The sequence below is a fragment of the Prunus persica genome, chromosome G2 (genome assembly GCF_000346465.2).
Source record: "Prunus persica cultivar Lovell chromosome G2, Prunus_persica_NCBIv2, whole genome shotgun sequence".
In the NCBI taxonomy this organism is placed as follows: domain Eukaryota; kingdom Viridiplantae; phylum Streptophyta; class Magnoliopsida; order Rosales; family Rosaceae; genus Prunus; species Prunus persica.
Window position 1 is genome coordinate 13,998,032 of NC_034010.1, and position 15,373 is coordinate 14,013,404.

Here is a 15,373-nt window from a genome sequence, read left to right on the forward strand (position 1 = left end):
AGACCAAAACCGCAACGACAAATGGAAGCCCAAGTACAAATCTTGCCACAACTAAAATTCCTGCATGTGCAAGAACATCACCATAGGGTTATTGAGTTCTTGGCCATTGTCCTTTTTATATATGCTTTGCTAAGATGAAAATAAATGTTGGCTAAAAGAAGATACAATCTCTAACCGAGGATTGAGGGTATTGCATATCGTTGGACTCCAAGAAATACCCAAAAATGAAAAACAACAAACTAAGTCCAAAACAAAATATTCTGAATGAAGAAAAATGAAGAAAATTTTGGGCAAAAATTGCTTACCATCCATCAAATCAAACAGAGACTAAAAGAGACCTGCAATGACAAGGAAAGAAAACATTAAACATTAGAAAACCGAATATGCACTATTAAGCAGTTCCTTTATAGTCGAGGTCATGTGTTTGAACCCCGATATCGCTTATATAATCAAAAATTAAAAAAATGAAGATACCATTTTGATATGTGCAAAAAACTAAGGCATTGTCTTTAAATTGAAGAGAAAAATATATTGATTTGAGAACTCTCACACACACACGTGACATACCTATGAACTGGTTTGGAAAACAAGTGTAGAAAAGCTCCATTCTCTGTAGGAGTAACGCGTATACAAATCAGGGAGCCATTTAAGCTCAAACCCAAAAACCAGCTCCTCGTGTATATATATATATATATATATGTTGATACGAACCGTATTGATCCTTTTCATACAAGGTTGTTATAGCCGTCCGATCTACCCTGCACCCATCCTCCAAATCCGACATCGTTAAAGTCCCCGCCTTCACATAATAATAACCCCTGCTACCAAGGCAAGAACTTGCGTCCACATATAGCGACAAATTGCCTGGAACTTTTTCACACTTCAAATAAATAATTGGGGTCGAACTTTTGCATATTTGCGAATAACCCGTGTAATTGAAACTTAACCATTTGTACTGGTCTTGGAAGCTGAAGTAGTAAGGCTACAGAGAATAGCGAGGAAGTGAGGAGCAGTCGTTTTTGCGGAGGTCGGGATCGATGACTCAAATTGTGTGGTTGTCGTAGTTGATTGGTCGGACAATGTATTTTCTGGAGTATAAGTTTATTACTGTGAGGTTGTTTTGTTGATGTGTAAATTGGTTTACTGATTTACTATTTCTATTTTACTGTTTACAGCTGGAATGTCTAAGTAACAGCTTAGATTCATTTTTTGATAGGAGAATTTTGTGTGGCTCCAATGCCTATAGGAAATTGCCAAGTGTCATACACGCATTTGTGGTTCAATTTTGTACCTTTGCTGATGTAAATCATTTGATAAAAGAAGAGAAATATAGCTAAGCTATTCTGCATAGCAACTCATATGGTTTTCTGCTGAAAACAAGTCTTCCAGCTCATTCTTTCATCTCCTTCCCTTTTCTCCCAAAAATCCAAATCAATACCTAATATTCCAACATGGTATCATAGAGCTAGGTTCTTTCTTGAATCTGGGTGTTGTTTTCCGCTGGAAGGATTTGAAGATTTCAACCCAAAATCTTCATACCCTAAATCGATCTAGTCTCACATGGTTGGTTCGGTTGGAAGGGAGTTACGAACTCCAATCTTCAATGGAGAAAACTACGAGCTCTGGAGGATTTGTATGAAGATGATCCTCAGATTGTACGAAATCTGGGAATTGGTTGAAGAAGGTGTAGCAGTTCCAGATCCAAAAGGCAAAACATAGGAGACGGAGACATTGGACAAATCTGCATTGTCTGAGCTCCTGAAGCAAGATGCAAAGGCACTGGATCTCATCCAAGGGGTTGTCTCAAATGAGCTCTTTTCCAGAATCTCCAATGAAGTGACTGTGAAAGGAGCTTGGGATTTGCTATAACAAGAATACAGAGGAGAAGAGCATGTAAGGTCAGTCAAATTGCAAGGTTTGAGAAAAGATTTTGAATATACACGTATGCGTGAAGATGAATCTCTATCTGCTTATTTGATTAGATTGTTTGATTTGATAAATGAAATGAAGAGCATGGGTTCTCAAATTAAAACCTCAGAATGAGAGTTATCTAAGAGTGGAATTGTGCAGAAATTGTTGATAACTCTTACTAAGACTTATGACCTTGTTTGCACGGTCATTGAACAGACCAAGGATTTAGATACAATAGAAGTGCAGGAGGTTGTGGCCACCATGAAGGTGTTTGAGCAAAGGCTTGAGAGACACTCTGAAAATATTATTGAGAAGGCGTTTGCTAGTATGAGTACGAAGGGAGCCAGCTCATCATCTTCTATAGGCAGTTGTCAATCCAAGAAGAATTGGAAGAATAAAGGAAAGAAGTGGGAAGATAAACCTAATTCGGTTGGAAAGAATGAAAACTGGAGGGGTGATCAATCTAACAAGAATGATCAAAATGAAGGAACTTGGAAACAGTGTAACAAGTTGCATTATGGTGAATGTTGGTTCAAAGATAAAGTCAAGTGTCAGCGATGTAGCACATTTGGTCACATTGGTAGGAATTGCTCTAGCAATATACAGAACAAGGCTGGACCTGTTGCTCATTTTGCAGAGAATCAAACATCGGGGACAACCAACATGTTCTATGCCTCTCACTCGCTGTCAAAGCCAACTGACCTTGGTGCTTGGTATATTGATAGTAGGTGCAGTAACCATATGATAGCTCACGATTCACTGCTCTCTAACATTGATAGGAGCTTGAAGTGCAAGGTGAAGATGGGAACATGGGAATTGGTTCAAGCTTCTGGAAAAAGGACCCTTATAATCGAGCTAAAGGACGGTCTCAGATACATACAAGAAGTGATGATTGTACTGGGCTTAGATGAAAATCTTCTAAGTGTTGGACAAATGATTGAGCATGGCTATTGGCTAGTATTTGGTGATTCCATGGTGAATATATATGCTGATAAGGAAATGAAAGAGCTGGTGGCTAATGTTCCAGTGAAAGGGAGTAGATGCTTCCCTATGAAGTTTGAATTCATGAACCCCGTGATGGCAAACAAAGTAGAAGTTAAGGATCACTCATGGCAATGGCATAGAAGATTTGGTCACTTGAACTATGTTAATGTGAAGATGCTACAAGATAAAGAAATGGTGGTTGGAAAGTATCGGAGATGCGTGTGAGGATTGTGCTACGGGCAAAGCTCACATAAAAGCATTTGACAAAACTGAAGTGTGGAAAGCTTCACAACCATTGGAGTTAGTACACTCAGATGTGTGTGGCTCGATGCAAGTCACTACAATTGGAGGAAACAGATATTTCCTCACTTTTATTGATCATACAAGGATGTGTTGGGTGTTCTTTTTGCAACACAAATCAAGTGTTTTCTCAGTGTTCAAAAGATTTAAAGCCATGATGGAGTTGCAAAGTGGATTTCAGATCAAGAAGCTAAGATAAGACAGAGGTGGTGAATACACTTCAATAGAATTCAATAAGTTTTGTGAAGACTTGGGGCTTGAAAAGCAATTAACAGTGGCCTACTCTCCTCAACAAAATGGAGTTGCAGAGAGGAAGAATAGAACCATTGTGGAGATGGCTAGAACAATGCTTCATGAAAAGAGAATGCCTACCAAGTTCTGAGGAGAAGCAGTTAACACTACAGTCTACATTCTCAATAGGTGTCCTACAACTACTGTTAAGGACAAGACCCCGTTTGAAGTGTTCAGTGGAAGAAAACCTAGAGTAAAGCATATGAGAGTGTTTGGTGCTATTCCATCTCAGCAGAGGCATAAGTTGGAAGAAAGTAGTGAGAAAGGAGTCTTTGTTGGATATGGAAACTGTGAGAAAGGGTACAGGGTGTTTAACCTGAGAACTCTGAAAGTAATTGTGTCAAGAAGTGTGATATTTGATGAGAAATCTCTCTGGAATTGGGAAACAAATGAAGATGTGCACATGTCAATTCCTTGGAACAATAGTGAGGAAGGAGGGATGACTGAAGGCGAGATGGAGTTTGAGTCTCCTAATCAAAGTCTATATTCTCCATGTGCCCGATCTCCATCAAATGATGCCTCACCAAGTACCTGATCTAAACCAAGTGCCCGATCTACATCAAACTAAGCTGAAATGTCTGAACTTTATGATCACACACCTGTGAAGTGGAAGAGTCTAAATGACATCTTTGCATAATGCAAAGTAAGCATTGTGGAACCTGAAAACTTTGCTAAAGCAACTCAAGATGAGGCTTGGAATCAAGCTATGAGAGAAGAGATCACAATGATCGGGAAGAATTCTATATGGGAGATGGTTAACAGGCCTGGTAACAAACCAGTTGTGGGTGTGAGATGGATCTTCAAGACAAAGCTGAATCTTGATGGTTCTATCCAAAAGCACAAGGCACTGCTTGCAGCTAAGGGATACACACAGAAGCCAAGAGTAGATTTCAATGAACCTTTTGCTCCAGTGGCAAGATTTGATACAATTAAAACTCTAATTTCTCTAGCTACTCAAAGGAATTGGAAACTTTTCCAATATATTGGATGTGAAATCATCATTTCTAAATGGAGTGTTGAATGAGGAAATTTATATCAAGCAACCTGAAGGTTTTGAAGTTAAAGGAGAAGAAGACAAGGTCAATAAGTTAAAGAAGGCTCTCTATGGCATGAAGAAGGCACCAAGGGCCTAGTATGGTGAAATTGATACTCATCTACTCAAGTGTGGATTTCAGAGAAACATAAGTAAAGCTACTCTATATGTGAAGACTAAAGAAGGTATTGGTACAGTCATTGTGTCAATATATGTGGATGACATTGTGTACACTGGAAGCAGCAGTGAAATGATGAAAGATTTCAAGGAGGATATGATGAACAAGTATGAGATGACCGATCTGGGCTTGCTGCATCATTTCTTGGGAATGGGGGTAATCTAGAAAGAAGGGAGAATCTTCATTCATCAATAGGAGTATGCCAAGACTTTGCTTGACAGATTTGGTATGAAGGACTGCAAACCAGTGAGCACACCACTAGTTCCAATAGAGAAACTCAAAAGAGAAGATGAAAGTGAACTTGCAGATGAGGAGACCTACCGAAAAATTGTGGGGAGTTTACTATATCTTACAGCAACTAGGCCTGACATCATTTATTCAGCTAGTTTGCTTGTCCGCTTTATGCATGGTCCCTCAAAGAAGCATTTTCGCACTGCAAGAAGAGTATTGAGCTACGTACAAGGAACTCTAGATTTTGGCATTGAATATGCGTCTGGAAAATCTGCCGTCTTAATTGGATTTTGCGATAGTGATTGGAGTGGTTCAGAGGAGGATATGAACAACACATCTTGGTATGCTTTTTCATTTGGTAGTGGTGCATTTTCTTAGGCCTTAGCGAAGCAAAACAGTGTTGCTTTATCAACTGCAGAGGCTGAATATGTCACTGCTGCAGAAGCAACAACTTAAGCAATTTGGCTAAGATTTGGGTTGGGAGATTTTGGAGAAGAGCAACTTGAAGCCACACCAATCATGTGTGACATCACATCAGCTATAGCCATGTCCAAGAATCCTATGTTCCATCAAAGGTCAAAGCACATAGGAAGAAAGTTCCATTTCATCAAAGATGCAATTGAAGAAGGAGTAGTGGATCTGATCTATTGCAAAGGTCAAGATCAAGTTGCAAACATCTTCACGAAGGCATTACCAAAGGAAAGGTTATGTATTCTAAGAGAGCTACTTGGAGTGAAATCAGCAAGTGTAAATTGGTTTACTGATTTACAGTTTCTGTTTTACTGCTTACAGCTGGAATGTCCAAGTAATAGCTTAGATTCATTTTCTGATAGGAGAATTTTGTGTGGCTCAAATGCCTATAGGAAATTGCCAAGTGTCATACACATTGGTTGTTCAATTTTGTACCTTTGCTGATGTAAAACATTTGATAAAAGAAGAGAAATATAGCTGAGCTATTTTGCACAACAGCTCATACGGTTTTCTGCAGAAAACAAGTCTTCCAGCTCCTTCTTTCATCTCCTCCCTTTTTCTCCCAAAAATTCAAATCAATACCTAATATTCAAACAGTTTTCGCATGAGAGGGTGTGAAACGACACACCGCAGTTGGTTGGATCGTCGTTGAGTCGAAATGGGTAGCTTATGTTGCGGATGCTGCCGCATGATGAAGGAAGGAGGGCAGACGTGATCTATAGTTTTCTGGTTGGAAGCTTCAAAGGATGAGGTGATGGCGAGAAGGGATAGAATTAAAAACCATGAAGAAGAGGATGTTTGAGTTTCCATGGAGAGGGAGGGAGATAAGAGTTCATCTGTGAGTAGATTTTCAGCATCGCTATGAGTTGTCAACTTGTTCATTTGTGAACAAGTTGTAACTCTATAATTATTTATTCCCAATATATATATATATATTATAAATAAAAATGATACTCTAAATTAAAATCGGGAGAAAGTTTCTCACACATCATTACTAAGGTGTCATGGGGTTCGAATATGAGACAACAAGTCTAGTGAAGGCTCTTTTCCATTTGGCTAGAACCCGTTGACAATTTATTCCCAAAATCATAAATAAATGTATGAAAAAATAGACTGGTAATAAATAGAATACACAATAAATTAGCATAATGAAAATAAAATGTGTTGAGGTCGATTGGGTAAAACAAAAAGTGAAAAATTGCCTTGCTATTGTGCGTCACATCAATTTGTAACTAAAAGTTTTGAGTAGTAGCTGATGTCTTTCAAGAAAATTGAAACCGATAGCTGGTGTCTTGCAAGTTGCAAGAAAATAAGATGCCGTCTTTTTTTGAAGAAAATTTTAAAAATATCCAGAAAAGAAAATGTAAATTTAATCATGCTGTTATTGGGTATGTGAGTCAAGGATATCACATGATTGGTTTTAGTCTACTATGACAGCTTCACAAATCATTTAAGGTCCCTTTTGGAATGAAAATGAAACTAGCATCAGCTCCATTAGCTTATTGTCAATTTCATGACACTTTCCTACTACATTTTATTTATCATTTGAATAACATATGGATTTTCCTAAGATGTGAGTGTCTCGTTTGCATGTGAATGTAATTTCGCATGTTTTACCCTCTTAAGCTGCAAGTCTCTTGCGCAATTTTGATTGTTATACCGACTCTTTTGTTCGCATTCAATGTGAATTCCTGCTGTAGATTGAAGCAACGAAGCCATGCTCTCTTGAGGTAATGCACAAAAGTATCTTATACCTTTGTGCAAACAAACCAAGATGCGTGCAAAACAACTAAAGGCTTGGAATAGGGTTGGCTTTAGGATTTTGAAGGCCTTGTACAAAATTAAAATTGAGGCCCTCATATGATCTAATGTTGAAAATACCAAAAAAAATATAATAAAATAAAAAAAAAAAGCCATGAATCGATGCCATAAAAATTATCACCTCTTCCTTGTGCTTAATCTTTCTGGCTTTCTCGACAGTGCTTGGAGAACCCCAAGATACGTGCAAAAAATTGAAGTGTGGAGATAAAGGCCCAGCTGTCCATTTCCCTTTCAGCCTCAAAGGCAGGCACCCAGATCACTGTGTCTTTTTCGTTTTATATATTGTATATTTTATATATATGCGAACTCACAATATACTTAATATGATTGTGTCCTTCGTAAATGGCACCTAGCATCATTGAACTCATAACTAATTAAGCAACATTACCACAGGACTTAATATTCATTACTTTTATTATTTTATGGCATCGATTCATGGCTTTTTTTTTTTTTTTTTTTTGATATTTTCAATATTAGATCATATGAGGGTCTCAATTTTAATTTCGCACAAGGCCTTCAAATTTCTAAAACCAACCCTATTCCAAGCCAATAAATAATGCTGCTACTCTGCTCTCAACTTCCAAGTAAGTAAGCAAAAAGTGACTAGTATAGCAGAATATTAAGAAACTGTGTCTATTATTGTGATCAGGTTTGGCTCAGAATGAAAATTTCCAACCACCCCTTATATGTCGTAGTTTTTAAAAGTTAAAACTGTGAGATTACTCGGGTAATTTTGGGATTTCAAAGGTTTTTTTTGTTGACACATTAACACAGCAAGAGTTTTTTTATTTATCCATAAATGAGAAACTCCGTGAAAAAGAAGCTCCGTACAAATAAAAACATGCTAAAATGCAGAAACTGAAACCAGACAGAGTACCCAAACTAATTTAGGCATCCAAGAAAACTAATCTAGTTGCCCAACCCTACTCTAGACACCCACATGAAAAGCCAGCATCAGAACCCGGAAAACAAGTGGAGAGACGCTACACAAGTACTGGACTGTTTGAATAAAATTACAAAAGTGCTACCTCATCATGACCTAGGTGACAGAGTACACGTCACCTCCATGTTAGAACATGTATGGTTCAAATTATCATGAATATCTACAGACATCTCTTGAGGGCACAGAAAAGGCTTAGGAGGCATTTGTAGGCTTTCAACATCTCCTTCGAGCATCTTTATAACTTCGTTCATTGCCGGACGATCACTTGGCTTCATTTGAATACACCACAAGGCAGTTATAACCATCTTTCTTACTATTTTCTTTTCTTCCTCTGTTATATCCTCCATCTCCAGCTCCTTTCCCTCCTTATACTGATCGTACACCCATGAGGGGAAGTAAATTTGGCTTGAATGCTCTGCACGTGCATTTAAATTCTTTCGTTTGCTTCCCATTTCCATCAACAGCATTCCAAAGCTATAGACATCAGCTTTGTATGAGACGCCACCAATATTTTTGTAGAACAACTCAGGAGCCATGTAACCCATTGTTCCCCTTGCTGCCGTTAACGAGACAATACTGTTAACCGTAGGATATAATTTCGCAAGCCCAGAGTCAGAAATCTTTGGAACGAAATTTTCATCAAGAAGGATGTTATGAGGCTTGATATCAAAATGTAAAATTTGCATGTCACAACCTTGATGTAGATATTCAATCCCTCGAGCTACTCCAAGTTTAATATCATACATTTTCTTGTACCTTAGCAAGTTATTCCCTTCTTTGGAATAAATGTATTTATCAAGAGATCCATTTTGCATGAACTCATATACTAAAGCGCGCTTTGAACCCTCAACACAATAACCAACAAGTTGCACCACATTAACATGGTGAATCCTTCCAATGGTAGCTACCTCACTAATGAAATCTTCCCCATTAGCTTTGGACTTGCTCAACATCTTAATTGCTCCAAAATGGCCGCTGCGTAATTTTCCTTTAAATACCATGCCAAAGCCTCCTTCACCTTAACTTATTCTTGAATTTGTTAGACATCTTTTTAATGTCCAAGTAAGAGTACCTTATCGGTGAAAAATTGTTATCATCATGCATAAAATTTTCGATCGTGCTATACAGTGACGAATGTCTTTTCCGCCATGTATAGATAAAAAACGCAATCACAAATGGAGCCAGTATAAATTTTACCATGAGATGTAGTACTGCACAAGAGCATTACCAAAAAATAAAAATAAAAATTTCATGAGAAAATTACAGAAACTGAATAGCTTTTTTATGGGTAAAACCTAAATTTACTTTCTTTTTACACTTTATATCACATCCCTTATATCTGTTAAATAGCTATGTAAATTATTGTGCAATTCATCATCTTCATTTTTCCTAATCAATTTAGGGTGATGATTTTGGCATTCTATAATTACTCGTAAATTACCTCATGGGCTCTTCATGTATTCTAGAAAAAGTGAAATTGAATTGCTAAAACACGCTCTTACCGAAGATAATGGTTAATTAGTCGCGTAATTCCTCGCCATGGATCACCTGCAAGCAATAAGATAAAAGTCGACAAAATCAATCAAAGACTTTTGACTATATGTTTGGAAAAAGAATAAAGTAAAAATAAATAAAATACAGTGTTGAATAATTAAAGAAATAGAAGCTGTTACCTGAGCTAAAGAATTGCGCCTCATAATCTGCAAAATACAACAAAAGTTAACAAAGACAAAAACAAAAGACTTTGTACCCTTTTTTTAATACAAAAACAAAAACAGAACTACCGACAATAACAAAGAAAAGCAAAACTAGCACAGTTGTAACTTTGCCACATAACAACCGTAATATATACATATACTGTCCTGATCTTTTGGACTACAGGGGTTCAAGAGATTTGTGATCACTTACCGTTGGATATAAATTCAACGGTTCACTCACTCTTGCACTCCTTTTAAGAAACTTTTTTGAACCATTGGATTAATATCGAACGATAGGTGACCACAATCTCTTGGACTTCTGTGGTCCAAGTCCAAGAGATCGGGACTGTATACATATAATACTAGAAAAATCACATTTATGTACCATGATAAAATTTAGTTTGTCATTTATAAACAAACATAGTGCTTCAAGAAAAATAACAATCATTAATTGAGTGGTCTAATGATTTCAAATTCAAATAATTTTTTGCTGAGAAAATATTCGAAGGCATATATAAAAGATAGACCATTTTAATTTTTAAAATACAATACAGAGTGTGAGGCCATAAAATGTATTTATAGGTAAGGATATTCCTTATTTAAGAATTCCTTAATTGAAGCTTTCAATATATATATATATATACATTATATATATATATATATAAAGACGTACCTGGCTTACACTTAGAACCACGTGGGATCCATTGGTGTGGGCCACATTCAACAAAGGCAACACCTAAGCTATGATAATAAAGCAAAAAGCCATGCCAATAAAGCAAAAAGCCATGCGTCAAAGCTGTTGAAGTATAAATTGTTTCCAAGTTCAATTGTTACACTACTACAAAAAGTAAAAAAGACGACCAGAAAACAACGACGGTCTAAGTGAAAACCATCGTGGTTTTTAAAAAGACGACGGTTCTAAAAACACCGTCGTGTAATACAACCTTAGACAACTAAAAAATGGAGATTCAAATGGTTGTTCAAAAACAACGACGTACCTAATTAAACAACCGACGTCTATTTGAAACAGATTTCCGCAGTGTAAAATCAATGTCAACAAAGAACGGCAGAAGTTATGAATCGACCGACGTAGAAAGTAAAGACGACGATTTCAATAAAAACCGCCGTTTTTACTCATAAAATAACACGACGAGGGTTTCGTATAAGACGCCGTATAATTACAAACAAATACACGGCTTTAAAATTCAAAATATCACCGTATTAAATTAATGTACAACGACGGAAAATATAAATATATCGACGTCATTCTCGTATAGTTCTACGACGTTTAACAAAATAATCTACGTCGGTAATTATAAATCTACCGCCATCTTACCTTTATATAGACGACGAGAAAAGACGACGGTAGAACAGAAAACCGCCGTTGTTTCAGTTTCTTTAACAGTTTGGTCCTTTATCTTTCTGCAGGACTTGTATAGTTCAAAGCATTGACAATGTCTTCATCATATCTCCCAGCAACTACTGATTCGATTGCTCATGCTTTAGAAGCCATCTGAAGCCATTTCTATTCTCTATCGCATTCTTGAAACCCATCTTCTTCTTCTGAAGCTCTACGTAAAGGAAGAGGCTATCACAAATCTGACGGATCTTCTTAGTCAAAAAAATCAAGCAGAGGATCAGGCACATCTGATCTTCAGATTTCCCTGAGAAGCGAACTTTCCTTCGACAGCGAGTGGAGGCCAGGCTTGCATCTCTTTTGATGGAAAGCAAGGAGTATTCAGAAGCACTAAGTGTCCTATCAGGCTTGATCAAGGAAGTGAGAAGGCTAGTTGACAAGCTTCTTCTTGTCAACTAGCCTAAATGTAAGCTCAATTTCTCTTTGAGAAAGACCTCCAAATTATTGTCTTTGAGATGTGAGAGACAGTGTCTCTGAGAGAGGAAGAACTTGGAACCCTAAATGTAAACTGCGAAAATGAATGAAAGCGACAAATTTATAGAATAAATTTTTAAAACCAACGGCAGTCCTTACCAAAAAACCGCCGTTTAAATTGTAAAATCAACGTCGGTATTACTGACGTATATTACAGAACTCCACGCCGTATTATTTTTTTGAAATGGTTTTATATGTAAGCAACTTTTCGTCTACTTGACTTACACATTAGTTGTTTTTATATTCTTATTTTATTTAAATCTGTCATCCAAAAAAGAAACTTTACATATTGCAGAATATTAATTTCCTTCGTTTTAAATTTCCTCCGGAAAAAAAACTCTATTTATAACGCACTGTAATTGAAAAATAAACTGAAAGGTCACGGGAAAAAAAAAATTCTATTCATAATTTAAAAATTAAAATCCACGTCGGTTATATTAAACCTAACGACGTTAAATGAAATGATTCCACGTCGAACGAAAAATATTGCGTTGTGTTAGTTAAAAACGACGTAGTTAAATGTAACCGCCGTATTATTTTTTTGAAATGGTTTTATATGTAAGCAACTTTTGGACTTACACATGCACTGTTTCCAAACCCGATTAAAAATTTCAATCTCCAGAGAAACCTTTTCGTCTCTTTTCCTTGTCAGAGCATTGTCAGAGTTTCTCATCGTCTTCCTCTCGTCTTCTTCGTCGTCCTTGAACTTAAACATCGATCATCTTCCTCTTGCTTTCATTGCACGCAAAAGGTAAGCTTTCATTTTCACTATTTTGGTTACTGTTTTGCATGCTCATACGTTTTTTGTTTGAAAAATCTTTTTACCTTTTTTCTGGCCAAAATCATTTTACTTCTTTCCAAGTTTGATAAAATATACAGACAAAGAGGGAAAGTTTCCAACTTTGAAGACAACTACCTCAACTAAATAAGACGACGGTAGACCACGACGGTTCGTCAGTTGTTCTAGCGTCGTCTGAAAATTGACAAAGTTGTTTTTAAAATAATAGTCTTTTTTTATATGCTTGTTTAATTGCAGGTTTGATTTCTCTGAACAATGGTTTTTGTTTTTCCCTTATTTGATAAAATATAAAGAAAAAGAAACTAGGGTTGGTATCTAATATAGACGACAAAATATCTTATTGTTTTACGTCGTGTGAATGTTAATACCACGACGGTGTATTACTATTGACGTCGTATGAACATAAATACCACGACGTTATATAAATAATAGTTTACCACGACGGTGTATTACTATTGACGTCGTGTGAACATATATACCACGACGTTATATAAATAATGGTTTTAAACATTTATTACGTCTGAGATTATTTCATTGCGTCGTCTAAAATCATATCATACGTCGTATTTTTTAATACCGTCTCCCAGTATTAAGCATTCCTGTGAAGTCATCCTTCAAGTTTCGAATGGGAGAACTTGGTCTGTTGGTTTGAGCAAAGGAAGGCCCAGATTCAGGCGTGGTTGGATGGACGTTGTGCGTGACAATCATTTGGAAGTTGGTGATCTGTGTCTTTTTGTGTTGATTTCCAGCAAAAGTACACCTTTATTTGATCTTGTCATTTTCCGCTCTGGAGAAGGTGCAAAGTGCACCAATGATGGGGAGCAAATAGTACCTACGAAGGAAGAAACTGATAATGAAGATGGGGATTCGAGTGATGATTCTAGTAACGATTCGAGTGATATTAGGTTGTTTTGTTAAAGGGTTTTATGTGTATGCTTTGCGATCTGTTAATAATGTGCTTATAGGTATGGGTTCATGGATTTTCTGTTTAATGGGTTCATGGATTACATTATCTGTTATGTTGAATTGGGAATGGATTTAATTTTGTCGTATCTTTTAATCACCCTATGTTATGTTGAATTGGGAATGGATTTATTGTTTTCATGCTTGGTTTCTTCTTAATGGGTTTTGTGTTCTTGAAAATAAACTGAGACACGACGAATTTTAAGGCGTACGACGACGATTACACGACGAATTTTAAGGCGTACGACGACGATTACACGATGGTTTTTTTAAACTACCGTCGTTGTATTACTTATACACGACGGTTTTTGACGTCTGTTGAAAATCCGTCGTCTATATATGCCAAATACGTCTGTTTTTGTTTAAAACCCGTCGTCTCTGTTGTGTATTACTTGCGATTAGATCATTGTATAATCTGCTATAGTGATGGTCATTGCCTGTATTTTCACTTTATTATAGATAATAGGTTATAGTGTCGGAGATGGATAAGTCATGGATGCACTCGGATAGAAGATCGAAGGCATATGAATTTGGGGTGGAAGCATTTTTGAACTTTGCTGTAGAAAATCTTCTAACTACAACACATATCCGTTGTCCATGTGTTAAATGTGTTAATTTGAAGTTGTTTGGGGTTGGAATTATAAGGGATCACTTATACTTTAATGGAATTGACCAAAGCTATAAGAATTGGACATTTCACGGAGAACCTTGGGAAGCAACTACTAATGCTAGTAGAAATGTTGAAGAAGATGATGGCCATAGTAGGTACAGTTTTGTGTCTGAAGAAATTGATATGGATGATAATGATTTTGTTGATTTTGGTTCGGATTCGTATGAGTTTGCCAATGTGATTGGGGATGGAGATCAACCAGTGTACCCTGGTTGTAGAAAGTACACGAAGTTATCGGCATTAGTGAAGTTGTATAATTTGAAGGCAAAACATGGGATGAGTGATGTCTGTTTTACAGAATTATTGATACTTCAAGGCGATTTGCTTCCAGAAGGAAATACAATACCAACCTCCATGTATGAGGATTCAACTAATTGTCCTACTTGTGGTATCTCAAGGTGGAAGGAAGGCAAAGATTCAATCTTGAAAGAGGGTGTGCCAGCGAAGGTGGTGTGGTATTTTCCCCCAATTCCAAGGTTTAAAAGGATGTTTCAATCACATGAGACAGCTAAGAGTTTGACTTGGTGGCATGCTGCTAGAAAATCAATTGACGGTCAGATGTCTCATCCGGCGGATTCCCCGTCTTGGAAACTTCTTGATGATAAATGGCCTGAGTTTGGTAATGAGCCGAGAAACTTGAGATTGGCTCTTTCATCTGATGGATTCAATCCCCACAGTTCTCTAAGTAGCAGATATAGTTGTTGGCCGGTTATCTTAGTTACATATAATCTCCCTCCATGGCTGTGCATGAAACGAAAGTTCATGATGTTAACCTTATTGATTTCCGGTCCTAAACAACCCGGAAATGATATAGACGTCTACTTGGAGCCTTTGATTGATGATTTAAAATCCTTGTGGGTTGGGATTAGAGGAGTGTATGATGCACATAATGGAGAATACTTTACACTCAGAGCTGCATTAATGTGGACAATTAATGATTTCCCCGCCTATGGAAACTTATCTGGTTGTGTTGTTAAAGGATATAAAGCTTGTCCAATATGCGGCGATGATACACCTAGTCACAGGTTGAAAAATGGCCACAAAATTTGTTACATTGGGCATAGAAAATGGTTACCAATCAATCATCCATATAGGAGCAACGTGCAGCTTTTAATGGGAAACCTGAATATGGCATACCTCCCGAGCCATTAACCGGAGAGAAGTGCTGCATATGGTTGAAAATGGTGACA

General features: G+C 37.0%; 1 pseudogene across 1 annotated transcript in view; it reads right to left on the reverse strand.

Annotated features, from left to right (window-relative positions):
- Window positions 1-13,258, reverse strand: part of LOC109947349 — an 80,457-nt pseudogene extending 67,199 nt beyond the window's left edge. The window contains exons 1-4 of the transcript XR_002270188.1: window positions 13,128-13,258; window positions 10,534-10,601; window positions 9,837-9,863; window positions 8,254-9,374 (exon numbers count right to left, since the gene is read on the reverse strand). The product of XR_002270188.1 is annotated as a rust resistance kinase Lr10-like (transcript). The remainder of the gene's footprint in view (window positions 1-8,253; window positions 9,375-9,836; window positions 9,864-10,533; window positions 10,602-13,127) is intronic.